Source organism: Manis pentadactyla, chromosome 7, assembly GCF_030020395.1.
Source record: "Manis pentadactyla isolate mManPen7 chromosome 7, mManPen7.hap1, whole genome shotgun sequence".
In the NCBI taxonomy this organism is placed as follows: domain Eukaryota; kingdom Metazoa; phylum Chordata; class Mammalia; order Pholidota; family Manidae; genus Manis; species Manis pentadactyla.
Window position 1 is genome coordinate 137,095,578 of NC_080025.1, and position 24,537 is coordinate 137,120,114.

General features: G+C 39.9%; 1 protein-coding gene across 3 annotated transcripts in view; it reads left to right on the forward strand.

Moving 5' to 3' along the window:
* AGK (acylglycerol kinase) overlaps positions 1–24,537 on the forward strand; it is a 134,223-nt gene that overhangs the window by 3,653 nt on the left and 106,033 nt on the right. The gene's annotated exons all lie outside the window — the stretch shown is intronic.

Below are 24,537 nucleotides of genomic sequence, written 5' to 3' on the forward strand. Positions count from 1 at the left end.
AGCGTCCACCCTGGGAAGGAGATTCTCATACTGATAATGTTTGTGAACCATGCTCAGTTCACCACTGTCAGAGATCATTTATGATGCAACGTGGTGTCTAGTGTTTTGCAGCTATAGGTGGGATGGAGTGTTTCCCCCTTTTCTTTCCAAGTATTCTCAAGGCAAAGCACTTGAATTCCATTAGGGGGCATATAAAGAACAGACCTAAGAAGCTTTAAATTTATAGTATGTAAAAAATGAAAGGGTGATGGGAAGGTTTTAACCAATGCAATATGAAGATGTAATGTTTGCCTTTTTCTAACTGCATTTGAGCCCTCAAGGGAAAGGCTCCTTAGGCCTCCTGCCCTGGGATTTCCTTTGCAGGAACACCCAGTCTGGGCACGGCTAGGTCAACTGGGGAGAACCCCCATTCACTGAGGATTACTGCCACATCTACTACTAGGTGAAGATTTGAAGAAGTAACTGTCCCCCTGTTCAGGATATTTGTAAGGTGCTGTGATAATTTCTTGCCAGTGTAGTCTTGAGACTCTAAGAAGGCCTATTAAGCCTCCAGCACCTTGAAGGCTGAACTTCTGAACTGGATTTGAAACAACCAGAAGTGTGGTAGGAACCTGGAGGCCTCATTTTGCTCTGACATTCCACCCTTGACATTCAGGGTTGCTGCTTAAAATGCAAACCCCTATTGTACTGCTACTCTTCCTTTTCTCAGACTTTTATCATGCATGCTTTAGTACTAATAGTCTTTTTAAAAAAATTGTGGTAAAAACACATAAAATTTACCATCTTGACCATTTTTAAGTTTACAGTCAGTAGTGTTACGTATATTCACACTGCTGTGCATAAGATCCTAAAATGTTTTCATCTTGTGAAACTGAAACTCTATACCCACTAAGCACAACTCCTGTTTTCCTTCTCCCCCCAGCTCCTGGCTGGCAACCACTATTCTACTTTATGTTTCTGTAAGTTTGAAGTACATTATGAACCTTGGAAAAGTGGAATCATATGGTATTTGTCTTTTGTGACTGGCTTATTTCACTTAGCATAATGTCCCCAAGGTTCATTCATGTTGTACCTTAAGGCAGAATTTCCTTCTTCCTTAAGGTGGAATAATATCCCATTGTATGTATATGGTACCCTTTCTATCCATTGATTTGTTGATGTGCATTTGGGTTGCTTCCACCTCTTGGCTATTGTGAAGAATGCTCCTGCAATGAATGTGGGTGTGCAGATATGTCTTTGAGATCCTGTTTTCAGTTCTTTTTGGTATATGCCCAGAAGTGGGATTGCTGGGTCATGTGGCATTTCTATTTTTACTTTATTGAGGAACCTCCTTACTATTTTCCGTAGTGCCTACACCATTTTACATTCCTACCCACTGCACAAGGGTCCCAATTTCTTCACATCCTCACCAACACTTGCAACTTTCTGTTTTTTTTCTTCTTGACAGTGTTCATCCTAATGGGTGTATTGTGGCATCTTTGGTTTAGATTTGCATTTCTCTTAGTGATTAGTAATGCTGAGCATCTTTCCATATGCTTGGTGGCCATTTTGTTTATCTTCTTTGGAGAAATGTTTGTTCAAGTCCTTTGACCATTTTTAAAAATCAGGCTATTTGTTTTTTTTGTTGTTGTTGAATTGTAGTTCTTTAACCCCTTATGAGATACGTGATTAGCAAGTATTTTCTCCCATTCCGTAGGTTTCCTTTTCACTCTTTTGATTGTGTATTTCAGTGCACTGAAGTTTTTAAGTTTGACGTAATCCCATTTGTCTATCTTTGCTCTTGTTGTCTCTGTCTAATGTCATGAAACTTTTCCTCTATGTCTTCCTCTAGTAGTTTTATATTTTTAGGTCTTATATTTAGGCCTTTAGTCCATTTTGAGTACTTTCCCCATTGTGTGGTCCTTGTGACCTTGTTGAACATCACTTAATAATATATACAAGAATATTTCTGGGCTCTCTGTTTCATTGGTATATATGTCTGTCCAGATGCCACACTGTTTTAATTACTGTAGCTTTGTTAAGTGTTTTGAAACAGGGAAGTGTGGGGCTTCCAACTTTGTGCTTCTTTTTCAAGATTCTTTGGCTATTTAGGGTCCCTTGAAATTCCATTTGAATTTTAGAATTTTTTTTCCTGCACAAAATGCCACTGAAATTTTCAATCTGTAGCTCACTTTGGATAGTATGGACATTTTAACAATATTAAGTCTGATCCATGACCTTGGAATATCTTTTCATTTATTTGTGCCTTCTTCCTTTAAATTATGTTTTGTAGTTTTTAGTATACAAGTCTTTCACTTCCGTGGTTAAATTTATTCCTAAATATGTTGTTCTTTTTGATATTATTATAAGTGCAATTATTTCCTTAATTTGCATTTTGGGTTGTTCATTATTAGTGTATAAAAGCACAACTGATTTTTGTATGCTGACTTTCTATTCTGCAACTTTACTGAATTTGTTTATTAGTTCAAACAGCTTCTTTTGTCTGTGTAATCTTTAGGATTTTTCACATATAAGATCATGTCATCCACAAACAGATAATTTTACTCTTTCCTTTTCTAATTTGGATACATTTTATTTCTTTTTCTTGCCTAATTGCTCTGGCTAGGTCTTCTAATACTATGTTGAATAGAAGTGGCAAGAGGGGCATCCTTGCCCTGTTCCTAATCTATCAGAAAAAGCTTTCAGTCTTTCACTGTTGCATGTGATGTCAACTGTGGGCTTTTCATATATGGCCTTTATTATGTTGAGGTAGTTTCCTTCTATTCTCTTTTTAAAAATCTGTATACCCTTAACTTTTACACATACAACCCTCACATTCTTTATCCTAATCTAGTTTTTACCCTGAGAAAGTCTTACCTGCAGCTCTTTGGAATAGAAACTGTCCTGACCCTTAAAAGGGTTGTGAGGTGAGGTTGGCATTCTTCTGGCTCCTCAGTACCTGTTTTAAACCATTAGCCTTCCATCTTCTTATACAAATCATTTCTCCTTTGAAGCTCATACTGTCTGGCTATATCGTAAAATGTAACCTTTCAGCTTTCTGAGATCTCATCTATATTAGGCTTAGGCTTTGGTGCCTGGCTCACTAATGTCCTTTTCCCTGTAAGTCTCTTTATCTTCCTGAATGCCCTGAGTGTTGATGTGGATGGCCCTTCTATCACCCTGTCCTTTATTTCCCTGACTTCATCCATTCCTGAGACTTTCACTTCTATTCCACCCTCTTTCAAGACCACCCACTCTCATTGATTGAATACTCAACCTTATCATCACTTGCCCCTATTCCACTTCTGAAATATGGTTCTTGTATCTCCCAGTCTCTCATTTCAGCCTTCTTTTTTCCAGTTTGCCTCCACATGCCTATTTTTAAGTGTTATTAAGACCTCCTGGGCCCTTGGACCCTCTAGTCTTTCCCAAATCTATCACTCTTCCCTGCTCTCTTCACTTTTGTCCTATTCTAAATTCCTTCATCTAGCACATCACACAGTCCTCAGCTCCATTTTTCACATGCCTCCCTGGCCTTTTCAGTCTCTCATTCCAGCCCCTTTTCACAGGTAAACTTTTTGATTAGGTTCTTTCTGTTTCCCTCCCTCCTCCTCAGGCTGCCTCCTATCTAGTCTTCTCTAGAATTATTCTCACCAGTTCTATTCCTCATTTTTTTGGCTGCTCAGCTTTAGACACAGTTGACCCTCCTTGAAACACTTTTTCCTTAGCATCCTATTTTTCCTCCTATATGTATGGCTGTTCCTTCTTCTCATCTCTTATGCCTCCTCTACTTATGCATTAGAACAGTAGTTCTCTAGGACTCTGCCCTAGGCCCTCTTCTTACTCTACAATGGCATCATTTTCAATTGTTTATAGATAAATGCCAGATTTACAGTCCATAAAGGCCTCTTCTGAGCTCCAGATCTATATAGGCACTCAGCTGCTTACTCAGTGTGCCTGCTTGGATGCTTCACAGGTACCTCAAGCTCAGCAGACTAAAAATAAAGGCAGGAGCTTTCCCATCAAATCTGTTCCTTCTTCATGGTGGGTACCATTTTCCATCCAATTTCCCAAACTAGATATTTGAACATCATCCTCCATTAGTCCTTCTTCCTTATTTCCCACATTCAGGTTATACAGTGTAAGTGGTTTTACTTCTTCTAGATCTCTTAATGTGTTTGATTTCTTTTGTATGGCCTCATTGTCACACCATACTACTGTCATCTCTTGCCTGGATTCTTATTAAATGCCTCCTAACTGTTCTCCTTGCATCTATTCTTGTCTGTTTCTAATCTGTTTTGCACACCATTGCCAAAGGGATCTTTTAAAAATGCAGATTGCTATTGCTTTTAGACTCAATTCCAAAATTCTTAGCAGCTCTATATGACATGGCTGCATGTGTACACATCTCTATCTTTGCCACTACACTTTAGTGCATAGAACTTTCAGGCTACTTCAGAGGAAGTGCACCTTCCTCAGAGCTCATTATGTTTCAGAGTTTCTTAGAGAGCCTTTACACGTTGTTTCTTTTGGAAACACTCTTCCTTTTTCTTCTTCTTCAGTCAATTATTTCTCCAGGTCTCAAATATTATTTCTTCCCTGCCCCCTGTACTCACATTTATGTTCTTTCTTTCTGTTTCATTGGATGAGATTGCCATCCTCCTGCACGAGACCATCCCCTCCAACCTTGATCCATCTCCCATTCTTTCTCTCTCCCATTTTTTATCCTTTTCCTCTCTCTTATCTTTAAGCTCATCCTTCTTTCTTCTTTCCCTTTATTTGTCAAACTCTTCCTGGCTTAAATGTGTCATCTCAACTGTGTATTCCCATTTATTTACTACCCTGTCTCTCCTGTTTATAATGTTCTTGAATGTGTACCTCACATGTGTAGTCTCTATTTCCACTTTAAAATAAGCTTAGTGAAATTTGGTTTCTATCCCAGGTGATTGAACCTGTTCTTAACAAAGTCATTAATAGCCTCTTAGTTGTTGAATTAAATACTTTTCAGTCCCTATCTGCTACATTTGATTCTCTTTGATCATATCCTTTTTAGTTCCCTTTAGGGTGTCTTCTTGCTCTCTTTATCCCTTTAATGTCGGTCCAGTCTCATCCTACCCAATTCTTAGGTGATCATAACCACACTAGTGTTTTCAGGTAAGATAAGATTTTGGAGTCATAAAATGTTTCTGGTCCATATCTTCTTGTGACATTCAGTGTGAATAGTGGTCCTGAAATTGTGCAATGCAGTCAGCCATCAGAATATTCTTTCTAAAAGAGAACTCAGATCACTTCACTCTTCTGCTGACAACCTGTGAATGTCTCTGCAATGCCTAGAGGACAAAGACCTGATTCTTTAGCACAAAAGGCCCATCAGGACTCTGCCTTTCCTTCCTCTCCAGTCTTTTTGATCCCTTCTAACCCTCCTCCATAACCCACCAACTCAACCTCAGTGTTCCAGCAGTCCTTAAAGGAAGGTCTGTTTCCTGTTATCCCTCTATGCTTCAATGAGTTCTTCCCTTCACTTGTACTCTTGTTCATTTAGCCAATCACTGAACGTGTCACAAAACTATTTTAAGTAATGGAGCCTTATCAGGATAAGAGAAAGAAAAACAGCTCATATTGAATAATTTCTCCATACCCGGTGTTGGGCTAGTTGTTTCCATGTGTATGGTCTCATTTAATCCTCCAAATCATCCTGTGGGGAAGGCAATATATTTCCATATCATAGATAAAGAAATAGATAATGTTATTTCCATATCATAGATAAATTTTCATAGATAATTTCTCTCAGGGTCAGAGAAATCAGTAACTTGTCTGAGGTCAGATGGCTACTTCTTGGTGAAATTGGGATTTGGAGCCTGTTAATCCTACTCTAAACCCATGTACTTTCTTTGCTGTTAACAACTTTGGGGAGCAGTACTTACTTCAGTGTATAAATTCTGCTGTATTTATTAATGACATTACCTTTTAAATGCCTTTCATCTAACTTTATACAACTGTTCTGTTATGTTCCTGTTGCATTCTTTAACTGCTCAGATGGATAAAACTCATTTATTGAATAGAACATATTTCTCAGCATTTGGTGTAAATTAGTGGTGAAACCTGTATGCATTGCCCAGGGACCAAGACACACGTTTCAAACCTCTTCACTGCCCTCAGTTGTTCTCTATCCTCTCAGTTCTGCGTGTCTTTGTTTGGCTCTGCTTCTAACTGTGTCTCCCTTTTCCTTAGTGTTCTTTCCCGCTCTGCCTTTTACTTTTATTTCCCTTCATTTTTTAACCTCTGTTTGTAATATGTAGATGAGTGTATTTTTCCTATATTCTATGAAAATTTTCAAATAAATGGTGAATTTGAAAGCATTTTACAATAAAAACCTGCCTATCTACTTCTTGGACTCTAGATTTTACTGCTGTTGTTTTTTTTCCATTACATACCTATCCATTTGTCCCACCCTCTTTTAGTCTTACTTTTTGATGCATTTCAAAGTAATTGGTGGACATCATAGTACTTCTGCCTTAATACTTGAACATGTGTATCAATAATTAGAGTTCACTATTTGCTTATGGCACGTTTATTCCTTTGTTGTAAAATTTATATACAATGAAATATACAAATCTTAAGTACGTTCACTGAGTTTTGTCACATGCATATGTACACAGCTGTATAACTGAGAGTTGTAGCGAGTTACAGAATATTGTCATCATTCCAGATCTTTTTTCATGTCACTTCACTATCAATCCCAGCCCTCCACCTGCTGAGGCGACCATTGTTTTGATTTTTTTCCCCCACCATAGATTCGTTTTTTTCAATTCCAGAACTTTACATAAATGGAATTACACAATATGTATTCTTTTTTGTAAGGCTTCTTTCTCTCAGCATAACGGCTTTGGGATTTATAGTGTGTGTTTATCTAAAATTAATTAATTTTTATTGTTGAGTAGTATTCTAGAAGATAAGCAGATAATAATTATTATTATTTTATGCTTAAAGAATTTCAAGTTCCATGATCTTGATTTCTAAAACTAGTGAACACAGTATTCTACATTTCTCATTTTAAAAAGCAAAGAAATTGTTTTATTATATGTATTTGAATTTTTTCTTCCCTTTGAAAGGAAAATAGTATCTCTTGTGTAAGAGTCACATGATAAAATAACTGCCTGCATTTTAATGTTGATTTTAAGATTTTTAATAATGACCATGGTTTATTAGAGTAAACTATGTTTGCTTTTAAAGAAACAAGTTTTTTTTCCAACAGATTTGGAAAAAATTACATGCATCAATTTATTTTTATCTCTGCCAGTTTTGGGGACTGCCTTTAGTTAGTTCTTTGACACAGGTATTACTTATTTGCAGATTATATTCTATTGTGACTGTGTTTATAACTTTTCTTCCCCATTGAGAATTCCATTCCCTTCTCCTAAGTTTCAAGGGAAAAAAACCTGTGATATTTTTCCTTCTGCGTAAGTTCCGTTGCGGCAGTTGCGGTAGTTGACAGGGGCAGCGGGGACCACTCTCAGAACACAGTAAGAACAACTGAAGTGGAGGAAATGACCCTGTTTGCTGAAGGTACGGAGAATTTAAGTATTGCTCATTCCTCTTCAACTGTTCTTCCAAGGCTTTCTGGGTTCCCTGGGGGAGATTTTGTTCTAGGGTGTTCCGTTCATCACGACAGTGGTTGCCGCAATAGGCTCTTACTCACTCCTTGTCCTTTTAGAGGCAGAGTCTGCTAACACGAAGAAACACAAGAAAGGAGGCAGTGTAGTACAAAAGATGTCCCTGGAGTCAGACACAACTGACACTCGGAGCCGTGTGGCACTGGGGACTCAAAGCCTTGGGTTCACCTGTAAACGGGGTAACAGCTGTACCACATCAGGGCGTTGATGGATCCAGTGAGATAACTGTAAAGCTCCAGTGTCACACCTGGTGGATGTATAAGGGTTCAACAAATGCTAGTAACTGTGAGGACATTGGATGTACTATGTACTCAGTACTTTGGGAGTCAAAACAAATTACTGCTGGTAACTGGGCAAGGAGTGATTTGAGAGACACCCAATGGGGAAGGGAGACAAGGGTCTGCCAGACAGTCTAAGATCCCAGCATTTATTTATTTCATCTTCCATGTGTAAGAAGACAGCTTGGAAAGACTGACAGAACCTAGCCACCAAAGAGGCAGGACATAAGCAGAGAAAACCAGCACGCCATGTTTGAACCGTTGTCCACCAGACCTGAGCTCTGATCGTCCTTTCATCGCTGGGGATCCTGTCCTTGCTCACCCCGGCTCGCCCTCACCTCGGGCCCCTTTCCCTGCGGTTTTGGCTGGTCAGCCTTGGCACAGCTCCTCACCGGAGCCCCTTGGCGCAGCAGTCAGCAGCAGCTGTGCTCTGGCTTGGTTCTGGCTCCTGGTTCTCAGTGTAGTCCTTCGGTGCAGGGCTTCCGGCACCGATTCTGCCGCCCACCTTGGCCTGTGACCCAGGACAGCTTCCTGTTTATTTCTGTGGAGCATCTAGCCCCTCAGCCAGAAGTCCTGGTACCTTCTTGGAGATTTTTAAGTCCCATAACCACTATAAATCCCTCAACGTGAAACTGGAACGCAAATATGACTCTGTAGTGATGGTCCAGGGCTGTGTGTCCCTAGGTTTTTATTAATATCGGAGTTTTTTTCCTCCAAACATAGGACCAGTAATCTTGATTACTGTACATTGCCTTCATAAGCAGTGATGGGAGCTCACCTTTCAAGTTCTGTGGTCAAAACAATTGCTTAGAAGAGGTAAAAATGAATGGTATTAAGCTGGCTTGGGGGTGTGTTTGGTGTCGTTCAGTTTTATTGAGAACTTAATAATAATAATGGTAATCTCTAGCCATTAGTGCCTGCCATATGCCAGAGATGATTCTAAGCACTTTACATTTATTAATTCATTTTATCTTCCTAAAAACTTTATGAGATGGTTATTAATGTCATCTAAGGGTGAGACTAATAGCCCTATACAGATGAAGAAACTGAGGGGTAGCAAGATTAAGTAATTTGCCCTCAGCCACACAGCTAGTAGGTGTTGGAGCCATGGTTCAAAACCAGGTTGTCCTCATCCTAACCACTCCGAATGGCTCCAGTAGCACGAGAGAGAGGAAGAACTCTAAGCTGATAGATGCCATAACGCAGTGCTTCAGATCTGGGCTTCCAAGCTGCTTGGGTCTGGGTTTCAGCCTTGCCCATGTCACTGGCTGGATGTGTGACTTTGGGCAAATTATTCAAGCTTGTTAGACTTCGCTGGTATTCATCCATGTAACATCTCACATTGTTGTGATACTTGAATGAGGTAATCACAGCTCCTGGCACATATTAAAAAGAACAGCTACTTTTTATAGATATAAGGCACTGTGCTATATTGTGTTTGAGTGGTACAACATAAATGTTAGGGGTGCCTAAGGAAAAAAAAAGGGATTAAAAATTTTTTTATTATGGAAATTTTAAACCTAAAAATTTGAATAGTGAATGAATCCCCGGTGTAATGTGTCATCACCCAGCTTCAACAAATATCAACATTTGACTAATCTCATTTCAATTTTCTCCTCTACTTCTTTGGGAGGGAATATTTTAAGGCAAATCTGAGATGTTATATCTCGTATCATTTTACCCATAAATACTTCAGTACCTTATCTTTAATGAGTCAAGGCTGAAAAAAAAAACGCAATACCATTGTCATGAACCTAACCGAAATAAAAATCTTTTATGTCATCTAATGTTCAGTCAGTGTTTATATTTCACCCAGTGCCCCTGAAGTCTGTTTTATGGTTTTGTTCAAATCAATATCAAAGCAAGTTTTACACATTACATTTGGTATCTATCTCTTAAGCCTTATAGACTGTAGCTGTCTCCTCCTTTTACAGTATTTATTTTAGAGTATTTTATAGCCTTCTATGTTTGTCCCGTGGAATTTTCCATACTCTAGATTTGGCTGATAACTTACACTGTTGAGTGCCATTCAGAGCCGTACTGGAGCCAGAGGCCAAAGAAAAATCAATAATACTGATTCTGTCTTTACTTAGAAACTGTGATATTATATTCATCATGAGTCTTTGGCATTCATGTTGATTTTTAAAATACTGTCTTAAAATATGTATCTCCATTGCTCTGTTTTTTGGCACTCCTTTAAATTTTATACCTGAGACAGATGCCTCCCCTCATTCTGGTCTCAGCCAGGAGTTATTTAATGTGTTCCTCCGTCTCTCCTGTCTTGTAGCCTGGTGATTAGATCCCGATTCTAGAGCTTTGCTATTGAAGCTGTGGGCCATGGTCCGCAGCACAAGCTACTTCTGGGAGCTTATTAGAAGTGTGGAATCTCAGGCCCAGACCGGCTGAGCAAGAATCTGCATTTTTTTTTTTTTAAATAATTATTTTTTATTGAAGGGTAGTTGACACACAGTATTACATTACATTAGTTTCAAGTGTACAACACAGTGGTAGAACATTTATATACATAATTCTAGGTTCCAGCTATCACCCTACCAGGCTGTTACAATATCTTGACTATATTCCTTATGCTATACATTACATCCCGGTTACTAATTTATTTTACCATTGGAAGTCTGTCCTTTTTTTTTTTTTTTTTTTTTTGTGAGGGCATCTCTCATATTTATTGATCAAATGGTTGTTAACGACAATAAAATTCTGTATAGGGGAGTCAATGCTCAATGCACAATCATTAATCCACCCCAAGCCTAATTTTTGTCAGTCTCCAATCTTCTGAGGCATAACAAACAAGTTCTTACATGGAGAACAAATTCTTACATAATGAATAAGTTACATGGTGAACAGTACAAGGGCAGTCATCACAGAAACTTTCGGTTTTGCTCATGCATTATGAACTCTAAACAGTCAGTTCAAATATGAATACTCATTTGGTTTTTATACTTGATTTATGTGTGGATACTACATTTCTCTCTTTATTATAATTATTTTTAATAAAATGCTGAAGTGGTAGGTAGATACAAGATAAAGGTAGAAAACATAGTTTAGTGTTGTAAGAGAGCAAATGTAGATGATCAGGTGTGTGCCTGTAGACTATGTGTTAATCCAAGCTAGACCAGGGCAATAAAACATCCACGTATGCAGAAGATTTCTCTCAGAACGGGGGGGTGAGGTTCTAAGCCTCACCTCTGTTGATCCCCAATTTCTCACCTGATGGCCCCCCTGCGACTGTGCCTGTCTTAGGTTGTTCCTCCCTTGAGGAATCACCGTCTCTGGCTAACCAGTCATCTTCCGGGGCCATACAGGGAAATGTGAAGTTGGTAAGTGAGAGAGAAGCCTTATTGTTTGAAAAAGTTAGCTTTTTACTTCTTTGCATATTTATGCCCTGTGGCTTCTATGCCCAGCATTTGTCTTGAGGTATCTTTACCACTTGGAAGAATTATGATACTCGGTAAATTTGATATGAGGCACGAATTCTATTTAAGGGTTGTAATTAGGAAGGAAGAAGAAAAGCTATAGAAGTAGCAGGCGGAAGAAAACATGGGAAGATTGATTATTTCTTTGATATATCTTCTTGTAGAGTAACTTCAGCATGTATAGGTTTTAAGCTACTACTTAAATTGCACACACACATTAACATAATAGGAGTATAGTTACATAACCAAAGCATACCTGTAATTACCAGCCATCTCCAGTGAAACCAAGAAAACCAGTTAGGCACCTTAGGCATTTGTGAAAACTTATCTATGATATGGTGGATATTGTCCAACTGAACTTGAACAGTCTGAGAGAAATCAGACAAATTAAAACAACCCATTCCTGGGGACTGTTCACATGCCATATGTTCTTTTAACAGTAAATAGTTTGTAGTTGTAAGACTTTGGAGCGCTACAATTTGCACTTCTTCTAATTCTTGGTTGAGTTCCAACAGTATAGATCCAGTCCAATTTTGTTGTTTTACTGTATGCACAGGCCAGCTTAGATATCTCCTTCCTCATTCCCATGGCAAGTCCAGGAACTGGTGGGATGGGTGCATCTACAGCTGTAGCAGTGCGTGGATCTTTGTTGGGGTTTTTTTTTTTTAATAATTCTTTTTTTATTGAAGGGTAGTTGACGCACAGTATTACATTACATTAGTTTCAAGTGTACAACACAGTGGTAGAACATTTATATACATAATTCGAGGTTCCGGCTATCACCCTACCAAGCTGTTACATTATCTTGACTATATCCCTTATGCTATACATTACATCCCGGTTACTTATTTATTTTACCATTGGAAGTCTGTCCTTTTTTTTTTTTGTGAGGGCATCTCTCATATTTATTGATCAAATGATTGTTAACGACAATAAAATTCTGTATAGGGGAGTCAATGCTCAATGCACAATCATTAATCCACCCCAAGCCTAATTTTCGTCAGTCTCCAATCTTCTGAGGCATAACAAACAAGTTCTTACATGGAGAACAAATTCTTACATAATGAATAAGTTACATGGTGAACAGTACAAGGGCAGTCATCACAGAAACTTTCAGTTTTGCTCATGCATTATGAACTCTAAACAGTCAGTTCAAATATGAATACTCATTTGGTTTTTATACTTGATTTATGTGTGGATACTACATTTCTCTCTTTATTATTATTATTTTAAATAAAATGCTGAAGTGGTAGGTAGATACAAGATAAAGGTAGAAAACATAGTTTAGTGTTGTAAGAGAGCAAATGTAGATGATCAGGTGTGTGCCTGTAGACTATGTGTTAATCCAAGCTAGACCAGGGCAATAAAACATCCACGTATGCAGAAGATTTCTCTCAGAACAGGGGGGGTGAGGTTCTAAGCCTCACCTCTGTTGATCCCCAATTTCTCACCTGATGGCCCCCCTGCGACTGTGCCTGTCTTAGGTTGTTCCTCCCTTGAGGAATCTTACCCGTCTCTGGCTAACCAGTCATCTTCCGGGGCCATACAGGGAAATGTGAAGTTGGTAAGTGAGAGGGAAGCCTTATTGTTTAAAAAGGTTAGCTTTTTACTTCTTTGCATATTTATGCCCTGTGGCTTCTATGCCCAGCATTTGTCTTGAGGTATCTTTACCACTTGGAAGAATTATGATACTCGATAAATTTGATACGAGGCACGAATTCCATTTAAGGGTTGTAATTAGGAAGGAAGAAGAAAAGCTGTAGAAGTAGCAGGCGGAAGAAAACATGGGAAGATTGATTATTTCTTTGGCATATCTTCTTGTAGAGTAACTTCAGCATGTATAGGTTTTAAGCTACTACTTAAATTGCGCACACACATTAACATAATAGGAGTATAGTTACATAACCAAAGCATATCTGTAATTACCAGCCATCTCCAGTGAAACCAAGAAATCCAGTTAGGCACCTTAGGCATTTGTGAAAACTTATCTATGACATGGTGGATATTGTCCAACTGAACTTGAACAGTCTGAGAGAAATCAGACAAATTAAAACAACCCATTCCTGGGGACTGTTCACATGCCATATGTTCTTTTAACAGTAAATAGTCTGTAGTTGTAAGACTTTGGAGCGCTACAATTTGCAGTTCTCCAAATTCTTGGTTGAGTTCCAACAGTATAGATCCAGTCAAATTTGTTGTTTTACTGTATGCACAGGCCAGTTTAGATATCTCCTTCCTCATTCCCATGGCAAGTCCAGGAACGGGTGGGATGAGTGCATCTACAGCTGTAGCAGTGCGTGGATCTTTGTTGGGGTTTTTTGATGATCATCTTCTGGCATGAGTCTTCCAGAGGGTGCAGATGTTGGAAGTTCTTTTTCATATCGTATCTTAGTTCATTTTCGGGGTAGCCCAATTAGGCTTTGATCCTCTGTATAAACACAAACAGACCCTTTGCCTACACTTTTATATGCCCTTTATACCCTTGTGTAGAACTCGTTGGAGGTTACCACACAGGAACTGCCCTTTTTTTTTTTTTTTTGCTATCACTAATCTACACTTACATGACGAATATTATGTTTACTAGGCTCTCCCCTATACCAGGTCTCCCCTATAAACCCCTTTACAGTCACTGTCCATCAGCATAGCAAAATGTTGTAGAATCACTACTTGCCTTCTCTGTGTTGTACAGCCCTCCCTTTTCTCCTACCCCCCCCATGCATGTTAATCTTGATACTCCCCTACTTCTCCCCCCCTTATCCCTCCCTACCCACCCATCCTCCCCAGTCCCTTTCCCTTTGGTACCTGTTAGTCCATTCTTGAGTTCTGTGATTCTGCTGCTGTTTTGTTCCTTCAGTTTTTCCTTTGTTCTTATATTCCACAGATAAGTGAAATCATTTGGTATTTCTCTTTCTCCGCTTGGCTTGTTTCACTGAGCATAATACCCTCCAGCTCCATCCATGTTGCTGCAAATGATTGGATTTGCCCTTTTCTTATGGCTGAGTAGTATTCCATTGTGTATATGTATCACATCTTCTTTATCCATTCATCTATTGATGGACATTTAGGTTGCTTCCAATTCTTGGCTATTGTAAATAGTGCTGCAATAAACATAGGGGTGCATCTGTCTTTCTCAAACTTGATTGCTGCGTTCTTAGGGTAAATTCCTAGGAGTGGAATTCCTGGGTCAAATGGTAAGTCTGTTTTGAGCATTTTGATGTACCTCCATACTGCTTTCCACAATGGTTGAACTAACTTACATTCCCACCAGCAGTGTAGGAGGGTTCCCCTTTCTCCACAGGCTCGCCAACATTTGTTGTTGTTTGTCTTTTGGATGGCAGCCATCCTTACTGGTGTGAGGTGATACCTCATTGTAGTTTTAATTTGCATTTCTCTGATAATTAGCGATGTGGAGCATCTTTTCATGCGTCTGTTGGCCATCTGTATTTCTTTTTAGGAGAACTGTCTGTTCAGTTCCTCTGCCCATTTTTTAATTGGGTTATTTGTTTTTTGTTTGTTGAGGCGTGAGAGCTCCTTATATATTCTGGACGTCAAGCCTTTATCGGATGTGTCATTTTCAAATATATTCTCCCATACTGTAGGGATCCTTCTTGTTCTATTGATGATGTCTTTTGCTGTACAGAAGCTTTTCAGCTTAATATAGTCCCACTTACTCATTTTTGCTGTTGTTTTCCTTGCCCGGGGAGATATGTTCAAGAAGAGGTCACTCATGTTTATGTCTAAGAGGTTTTCGCCTATGTTTTCTTCCAAGAGTTTAATGGTTTCATGGCTTACATTCAGGTCTTTGATCCATTTTGAGTTTACTTTTGTATATGGGGTTAGACAATGGTCCAGTTTCATTCTCCTACATGTAGCTGTCCAGTTTTGCCAGCACCACCTGTTGAAGAGACTGTCATTTCGCCATTGTATGTCCATGGCTCCTTTATCAAATATTAATTGACCATATATGTCTGAGTTAATGTCTGGATTCTCTAGTCTGTTCCATTGGTCTGTGGCTCTGCTCTTGTGCCAGTACCAAATTGTCTTGATTACTATGGCTTTATAGTAGAGCTTGAAGTTGGGGAGTGAGATCCCCCCTACTTTATTCTTCTTTCTCAGGATTGCTTTGGCTATTCGGGGTCTTTGGTGTTTCCATATGAATTTTTGAATTATTTGTTCCAGTTCATTGAAGAATGTTGCTGGTAGTTTCATAGGGATTGCATCAAATCTGTATATTGCTTTGGGCAGGATGGCCATTTTGACTATATTAATTCTTCCTAGCCACGAGCATGGGATGAGTTTCCATCTGTTAGTGTCCCCTTTAATTTCTCTTAAGAGTGACTTGTAGTTTTCAGAGTATAAGTCTTTCACTTCTTTGGTTAGGTTTATTCCTAGGTATTTTATTTTTTTTGATGCAATTGTGAATGGAGTTGTTTTCCTGATTTCTCTCTCTGTTGGTTCATTGTTAGTGTATAGGAAAGCCACAGATTTCTGTGTGTTGATTTTGTATCCTGCAACTTTGCTGTATTCCGATATCAGTTCTAGTAGTTTTGGGGTGGAGTCTTTAGGGTTTTTTATGTACAGTATCATGTCATCTGCAAATAGTGACAGTTTAACTTCTTCTTTACCAATCTGGATTCCTTGTATTTCTTTATTTTGTCTGATTGCCGTGGCTAGGACCTCCAGTACTATGTTAAATAACAGTGGAGAGAGTGGGCATCCCTGTCTAGTTCCCGATCTCAGAGGAAATGCTTTCAGCTTCTCGCTGTTCAATATAATGTTGGCTGTGGGTTTATCATAGATGGCCTTTATTATGTTGAGGTACTTGCCCTCTATTCCCATTTTGCTGAGAGTTTTTAACATGAATGGATGTTGAACTTTGTCAAATGCTTTTTCAGCATCTATGGAGATGATCATGTGGTTTTTGTCTTTCTTTTTGTTGATGTGGTGGATGATGTTGATGGACTTTCGAATGTTGTACCATCCTTGCATCCCTGGGATGAATCCCACTTGGTCATGGTGTATGATCCTTTTGATGTATTTTTGAATTCGGTTTGCTAATATTTTGTTGAGTATTTTTGCATCTACGTTCATCAGGGATATTGGTCTGTAGTTTTCTTTTTTGGTGGGGTCTTTGCCTGGTTTTGGTATTAGGGTGATGTTAGCTTCATAGAATGAGTTTGGGAGTATCCCCTCCTCCTCTATTTTTTGGAAAACTTTAAAGAGAATGGGTATTATGTCTTCCCTGTATGTCTGATAAAATTCCGAGGTAAATCCATCTGGCCCGGGGGTTTTGTTCTTTGGTAGTTTTTTGATTACCTCTTCAATTTCGTTGCTGATAATTGGTCTGTTTAGATTTTCTGTTTCTTCCTGGGTCAATCTTGGAAGGTTATATTTTTCTAGGAAGTTGTCCATTTCTCCTAGGTTTCCCAGCTTGTTAGCATATAGGTTTTCATAGTATTCTCCAATAATTCTTTGCATTTCCGTGGGGTCTGTCGTGATTTTTCCTTTCTCGTTTCTGATACTGTTGATTTGTGTTGACTCTCTTTTCTTCTTAATAAGTCTGGCTAGAGGCTTATCTATTTTGTTTATTTTCTCGAAGAACCAGCTCTTGGTTTCATTGATTTTTGCTATTGTTTTATTCTTCTCAATTTTATTTATTTCTTCTCTGATCTTTATTATGTCCCTCCTTCTGCTGACCTTAGGCCTCATCTGTTCTTCTTTTTCCAATTTCGATAATTGTGACATTAGACCATTCATTTGGGATTGCTCTTCCTTTTTTAAATATGCTTGGATTGCTATATACTTTCCTCTTAAGACTGCTTTTGCTGTGTCCCACAGAAGTTGGGGCTTAGTGTTGTTGTTGTCATTTGTTTCCATATATTGCTGGATCTCCATTTTGATTTGGTCATTGATCCATTGATTATTTAGGAGCGTGTTGTTAAGCCTCCATGTGTTCGTGAGCCTCTTTGCTTTCTTTGTACAGTTTATTTCTAGTTTTATGCCTTTGTGGTCTGAAAAGTTGGTTGGTAGGATTTCAATCTTTTGGAATTTTCTGAGGCTCTTTTTGTGGCCTAGTATGTGGTCTATTCTGGAGAATGTTCCATGTGCACTTGAGAAGAATGTATATCCCGCTGCTTTTGGATGTAGAGTTCTATAGATGTCTATTAGGTCCATCTGCTCTACTGTGTTGTTCAGTGCTTCCATGTCCTTACTTATTTTCTGCCCAGTGGATCTATCCTTTGGGGTGAGTGGTGTGTTGAAGTCTCCTAGAATGAATGCATTGCAGTCTATATCCCCCTTTAGTTCTGTTAGTATTTGTTTCACATATGCTGGTGCTCCTGTGTTGGGTGCATATATATTTAGAATGGTTATATCCTCTTGTTTGACTGAGCCCTTTATCATTATGTAGTGTCCTTCTTTATCTCTTGTTACTTTCTTTGTTTTGAAGTCTATTTTGTCTGATATTAGTACTGCAACCCCTGCTTTCTTCTCACTGTTGTTTGCTTGAAATATGTTTTTCCATCCCTTGACTTTTAGTCTGTACATGTCTTTGGGTTTGAGGTGAGTTTCTTGTAAGCAGCATATAGATGGGTCTTGCTTTTTTATCCATTCTGTTACTCTGTGTCTTTTGATTGGTGCATTCAACCCATTAACATTTAGGGTGACTATTGAAAGATATGTACTTATTGCCATTGCAGGCTTTAAATTCGTGGTTACCAAAGGTTCAAGGTTAGCCTCTTTAGTATCTTACTGCCTAACTTAGCTCGCTTATTGAGCTGTTATATACACTATCTGGAGATTCTTTTCTTCTCTCCCTTCTTGTTCCTCCTCCTCGATTCTTCATATGTTGGGTGTTTTGTGCTGTGCTCTTTCTAGGAGTGCTCCCATCTAGAGCAGTCCCTGTAAGATGTTCTGTAGAGGTGGTTTATGGAAAGCAAATTCCCTCAGCTTTTGTTTGTCTGGGAAGTGTTTAATCCCACCGTCATATTTGAATGATAGTCGTGCTGGATACAGTATCCTTGGTTCAAGGCCCTTCTGTTTCATTGTATTAAATATATCATGCCATTCTCTTCTGGCCTGTAGGGTTTCTGTTGAGAAATCTGACGTTAGCCTGATGGGTTTCCCTTTATAGGTGACCTTTTTCTCTCTAGCTGCCTTTAACACTCTTTCCTTGTCCTTGATCTTTGCCATTTTAATTATTATGTGTCTTGGTGTTGCCCTTCTTGGATCCTTTCTGTTGGGGGTTCTGTGTATTTCCGTGGTCTGTTTGATTACTTCCTCCCCCAGCGTGGGGAAGTTTTCAGCAATTATTTCTTCTAAGATACTTTCCATCTCTTTTCCTCTCTCTTCTTCTTCTGGGACCCCTATAATACGGATATTGCTCCTTTTAGATTGGTCACACAGTTCTCTTAATATTGTTTCATTCCTGGAGATCCTTTTGTCTCTCTCTATGTCAGCTTCCATGCGTTCCTGTTCTCTGATTTCAATTCCATCAGTGGCCTCTTGCATTCTATCCATTCTGCTTATAAACCCTTCCAGAGTTTGTTTCATTTCTGCGATCTCCTTTCTGGCATCTGTGATCTCTTTCCGGACTTCATCCCATTTTTCTTGCGTATTTCTCTGCATCTCTGTCAGCATGTTTATGATTCTTATTTTGAATTCTTTGTCAGGAAGACTGGTTAGGTCTGTCTCCTTCTCTGGTGTTGTCTCTGTGATCTTTGTCTGCCTGTAGCTTTGCCTTTTCATGGTGATAGGAATAGTCTGCAGAACTGGGACGAGTGACGGCTGGAAGGACTTCCTTTCTTGTTGGTTTGTGGCCCTCCTCTCCTGGGAGAACAGCGGCCTCTAGTGGCTTGTGCTGCGCAGCTGCGCGCAGACAGGGTTTCTGCTTCCTGTCCGGCTGCTATGGAGTTAATCTCCGCTGTTGCTGTGGGCGTGGCCTGGCTCGGGCAGCTACTCCAAAATGGTGGAGTCGCGTTGGAGCAGGAGCTGCTGGGAGGCTATTTATCTCCGTAAGGGGCCTCCCTGCTCCCTGCAGCCCAGGGGTTAGGGTGCCCAGAGATCCCGGATTCCCTACCTCTGGATTAAGTGACCCGCCCTGCCCCTTTAAGACTTCCAAAAAGCACCCGCCAAAACAAAACAACGACCACAAAAAAAAACAAAAAAAATTTTTTTACTTAAAAAAAAAAAAATTTTTTAATTAAAAAAAAAAAGGTGGTCGTTCGTTTTTCTTTATTCTCCGGTGCCAGCCTCAGGCCTCTGCTCACCGGTCTTTCTGCCCTGTTTCCCTAGTATTGGGGTCCCTGTCCCTTTAAGACTTCCAAAAAGCGCTCGCGAAAACAAAGCAGCAAAAAAGCAAAAAAAAAAAAAAATGGTCGCGCGCTTTTCTTATGTCCTCTGTCGCCCAGCCTCCAGTGCCTGCTCACTGTTCTTGCTGCCCTGTTTTCCCAGTATCGAGGCCCCTGCACTCTGGCCCGGATGGCTGGGACTGGGTGTTCGGCAGCCCTGGGCTCCGTCTCCCTCCCGCTCTGCCTCCTCTTCTCCCGCCGGGAGCTGGGGGGAGGGGCGGTCGGCTCCCGCGGGGCTGGGGCTTGTATCTTACCCCCTTCGTGAGGCGCTGGGTTCTCTCAGGTGCGGATGTGGTCTGGATATTGTCCTGTGTCCTCTGGTCTTTATTCTAGGAAGGGTTGTCTTTGTTATATTTTCATAGATATATGTTGTTTTGGGAGGAGATTTCCGCTGCTCTACTCACGCCGCCATCTTCCGCCCCTCTCAGAATCTGCATTTTAACCAGATCCATGGGAGGATAGATTTGTGTGCACACTTAAGTTTGAAGAGCACTGCTCTGGAGGCATAATTAGATTGAGGTTTATTTTTTTTCAGCAAGAATCCTTCATAGGTGTGTTGCGGATTTTTTTTACCATATGCACATTAGGAAATACATGGTGTCTGGCTGTCCTGCTCTTGGAAATACTAAGATTGATCAGTGGATTCAGATGTTAACAGCCTCATCTACCCATTAGAAAGTTAAGCAGGATGACTTCTGAGAGTTCACTGGAGCAACATGGTTAAGAGGAGGAGTAACCATAGGGCTTTGAAGGTCAACCTCACACCTTGCAGCTATGGGACCTAGATAAAGAGCTTCACCTCTGTGCCTCAGTTCTCTGTCTGTAAACTGGAGGTCACGGTAGGACCCATCTGATTGGGTTGTTGGGCAGATTGTCTTAGAATAGGGCCTGGCACAAAGAAAGCTCTGCACCAGAAATAGTGCTTCCTTTCCTTTATGACTTCTCCTTTTTTACCAGAGAACACATCGAAACAAAGTTGTCGCTGAGTTGGGCTCTGCAGGGTGAGTGGGACAGTGTTCTAGGTGACATTAACGAATTGAGCATCAGCAGAAAATGGAAGTGTACGTGGATTTTTGAAGATTGGCAAAGAATTCGACTATAGAGTCAGTTTTTCAGTAGAAGGGGGAAAGCCAGCATATGGCAGGCTGTCTGCAGGCAGTTCATAGTATTTGGTGAGCATGAAGGCAGACGCTATGAAGATGTTTAAGAAGAGAAAGTCATGAACAAAGTGGCACTCAGGAAGGTGTAGTCTGGCCCCCCTGTGCAAGAGACATGGGAGGGAGCAAAGCATGGAGGCTGAGAGGACATTGCAGTGTTTTATGTAGAAGGTAAGAAAGGCTGGGGCCAGAGAGGTGGCATTTATAGTGGAAAAATAAATGGCAGAATGAGGTGGTGGTGGTGTGAATGTAATACCTGAGCACTGGCACCATGGGCAGGTGGACTTCTGCTTGTTTTAGGTTTCACCCTTTACTCGCCATGTGACCTTTATCAAGGCACTTAGTCTACTCAGCCTCTGCACCTCATTTTCCTCATCGGCATAATGGGGATAACGAGATCTGTTTGTCTATTACTTGAAAGGAGTAAATGGATGGTGCCTGGTACTGTGTCTGGCTTACAGTTACCCCTTGATAGATGCTAGCTGTTATTATTATTACCAGATATGTGGGGTGGGGTTTGGTTGAAGGAGAAGGTAGGAGAAATCTTTTCTTTTGGTGTCAAGACCAGGATAATTGGTGATGCAGAAAGGGGGAAGTGACTGGGGAGAGTTGTTTAAGGAGGAGGTATTATATTCCCTTTGAGATATGTTGACTTTGAGACCCTGACAGGATAGCCAGGGGGAGATGTGCTAGATTCCAGGGTAAATTATGCATGAGCCACACTTGACTGGACCAGTAGTTTTTCTTTTGGTGCAGATTATGGCTTCAGTAATGTCCTGGGCTTCGGTTTTCAGCGTTTCAGGGGGTTTCTGACAAAGCAGATGTTTCACCTTGAAACCAGCTGAGATTAGCCTCTGAGCTTGCAGTCCGTGGTCCAGGGCCTGGCTGGTTCAGCAGCTGGGGAGGGTTAGCGAGGGCTTTGCCCATCATGGCTTTTTCTCATTTCAGATTTTGTTGCATTTTTAAGAAAACAGTTTATTTTGCTTTTTAGCCATTTCAAGGTTCATCTCTCGGTCTCTGTCTCTGTCTTTGTGCATAAGCTGATGCTGATGTTTGGAGTATTAATAGGTGCTATTTAAAGAAGCTCATTTATGGGCAATTAAATAACATGCCTATAAGCCCAGATTTGATAGGGAAGACAGGGACTCTTGTTTTTTTTTTAATAATTATTTTTTATTGAAGGGTAGTTGACACACAGTATTACATTACATGAGTTTCAAGTGTACAACACACTGGTAGAACATTTATATACATAATTCTAGGTTCCAGCTATCACCCTACCAGGCTGTTACAATATCTTGACTATATTCCTTATGCTATACATTACATCCCGGTTACTAATTTATTTTACCATTGGAAGTCTGTCCTTTTTTTTTTTTTTTTTTTTTTTGTGAGGGCATCTCTCATATTTATTGATCAAATGGTTGTTAACGACAATAAAATTCTGTATAGGGGAGTCAATGCTCAATGCACAATCATTATTCCACCCCAAGCCTAATTTTTGTCAGTCTCCAATCTTCTGAGGCATAACAAACAAGTTTTTACATGTAGAACAAATTCTTACATAATGAATAAGTTACATAGTGAACAGTACAAGGGCAGTCATCACAGAAACTTTCGGTTTTGCTCATGCATTATGAACTCTAAACAGTCAGTTCAAATATGAATACTGATTTGGTTTTTATACTTGATTTATATGTGGATACCACATTTCTCTCTTTATTATTATTATTTTTAATAAAATGCTGAAGTGGTAGGTAGATACAAGATAAAGGTAGAAAACATAGTTTAGTGTTGTAAGAGAGCACATGTAGATGATCAGGTGTGTGCCTGTAGACTATGTGTTAATCCAAGCTAGACCAGGGCAATAAAACATCCACGTATGCAGAAGATTTCTCTCAGAACGGGGGGGTGAGGTTCTAAGCCTCACCTCTGTTGATCCCCAATTTCTCACCTGATGGCCCCCCTGCGACTGTGCCTGTCTTAGGTTGTTCCTCCCTTGAGGAATCTTACCCGTCTCTGGCTAACCAGTCATCTTCCGGGGCCATACAGGGAAATGTAAAGTTGGTAAGTGAGAGAGAAGCCTTATTGTTTGAAATGGTTAGCTTTTTACTTCTTTGCATATTTATGCCCTGTGGCTTCTATGCCCAGCATTTGTCTTGAGGTATCTTTACCACTTGGAAGAATTATGATACTCGGTAAATTTGATATGAGGCACCAATTCTATTTAAGGGTTGTAATTAGGAAGGAAGAAGAAAAGCTATAGAAGTAGCAGGCGGAAGAAAACATGGGAAGATTGATTATTTCTTTGATATATCTTCTTGTAGAGTAACTTCAGCATGTATAGGTTTTAAGCTACTACTTAAATTGCACACACACATTAACATAATAGGAGTATAGTTACATAACCAAAGCATATCTGTAATTACCAGCCATCTGCAGTGAAACCAAGAAAACCAGTTAGGCACCTTAGGCATTTGTGAAAACTTATCTATGATATGGTGGATATTGTCCAAATGAACTTGAACAGTCTGAGAGAAATCAGACAAATTAAAACAACCCATTCCTGGGGACTGTTCACATGCCATATGTTCTTTTAACAATAAATAGTTTGTAGTTGTAAGACTTTGGAGCGCTACAATTTGCACTTCTCCAAATTCTTGGTTGAGTTCCAACAGTATAGATCCAGTCCAATTTTGTTGTTTTACTGTATGCACAGGCCAGCTTAGATATCTCCTTCCACATTCCCATGGCAGGTCCAGGAACTGGTGGGATGAGTGCATCTACAGCTGTAGCAGTGCGTGGATCTTTGTTGGGGTTTTTTGATGATCATCTTCTGGCATGAGTCTTCCAGAGGGTGCAGATGTTGGAAGTTCTTTTTCATATCGTATCTTAGTTCATTTTCGGGGTAGCCCAATTAGGCTTTGATCCTCTGTATAAACACAAACAGACCCTTTGCCTACACTTTTATATGCCCTTTATACCCTTGTGTAGAACTCGTTGGAGGTTACCACACAGGAACTGCCCTTTTTTTTTATTATTTTTTTTTTTTTGCTATCACTAATCTACACTTACATGATGAATATTATGTTTACTAGGCTCTCCCCTATACCAGGTCTCCCCTATAAACCCCTTTACAGTCACTGTCCATCAGCATAGCAAAATGTTGTAGAATCACTACTTGCCTTCTCTGTGTTGTACAGCCCTCCCTTTTCTCCTACCCCCCCCATGCATGTTAATCTTGATACTCCCCTACTTCTCCCCCCCTTATCCCTCCCTACCCACCCATCCTCCCCAGTCCCTTTCCCTTTGGTACCTGTTAGTCCATTCTTGAGTTCTGTGATTCTGCTGCTGTTTTGTTCCTTCAGTTTTTCCTTTGTTCTTATATTCCACAGATAAGTGAAATCATTTGGTATTTCTCTTTCTCCGCTTGGCTTGTTTCACTGAGCATAATACCCTCCAGCTCCATCCATGTTGCTGCAAATGATTGGATTTGCCCTTTTCTTATGGCTGAGTAGTATTCCATTGTGTATATGTATCACATCTTCTTTATCCATTCATCTATTGATGGACATTTAGGTTGCTTCCAATTCTTGGCTATTGTAAATAGTGCTGCAATAAACATAGGGGTGCATCTGTCTTTCTCAAACTTGATTGCTGCGTTCTTAGGG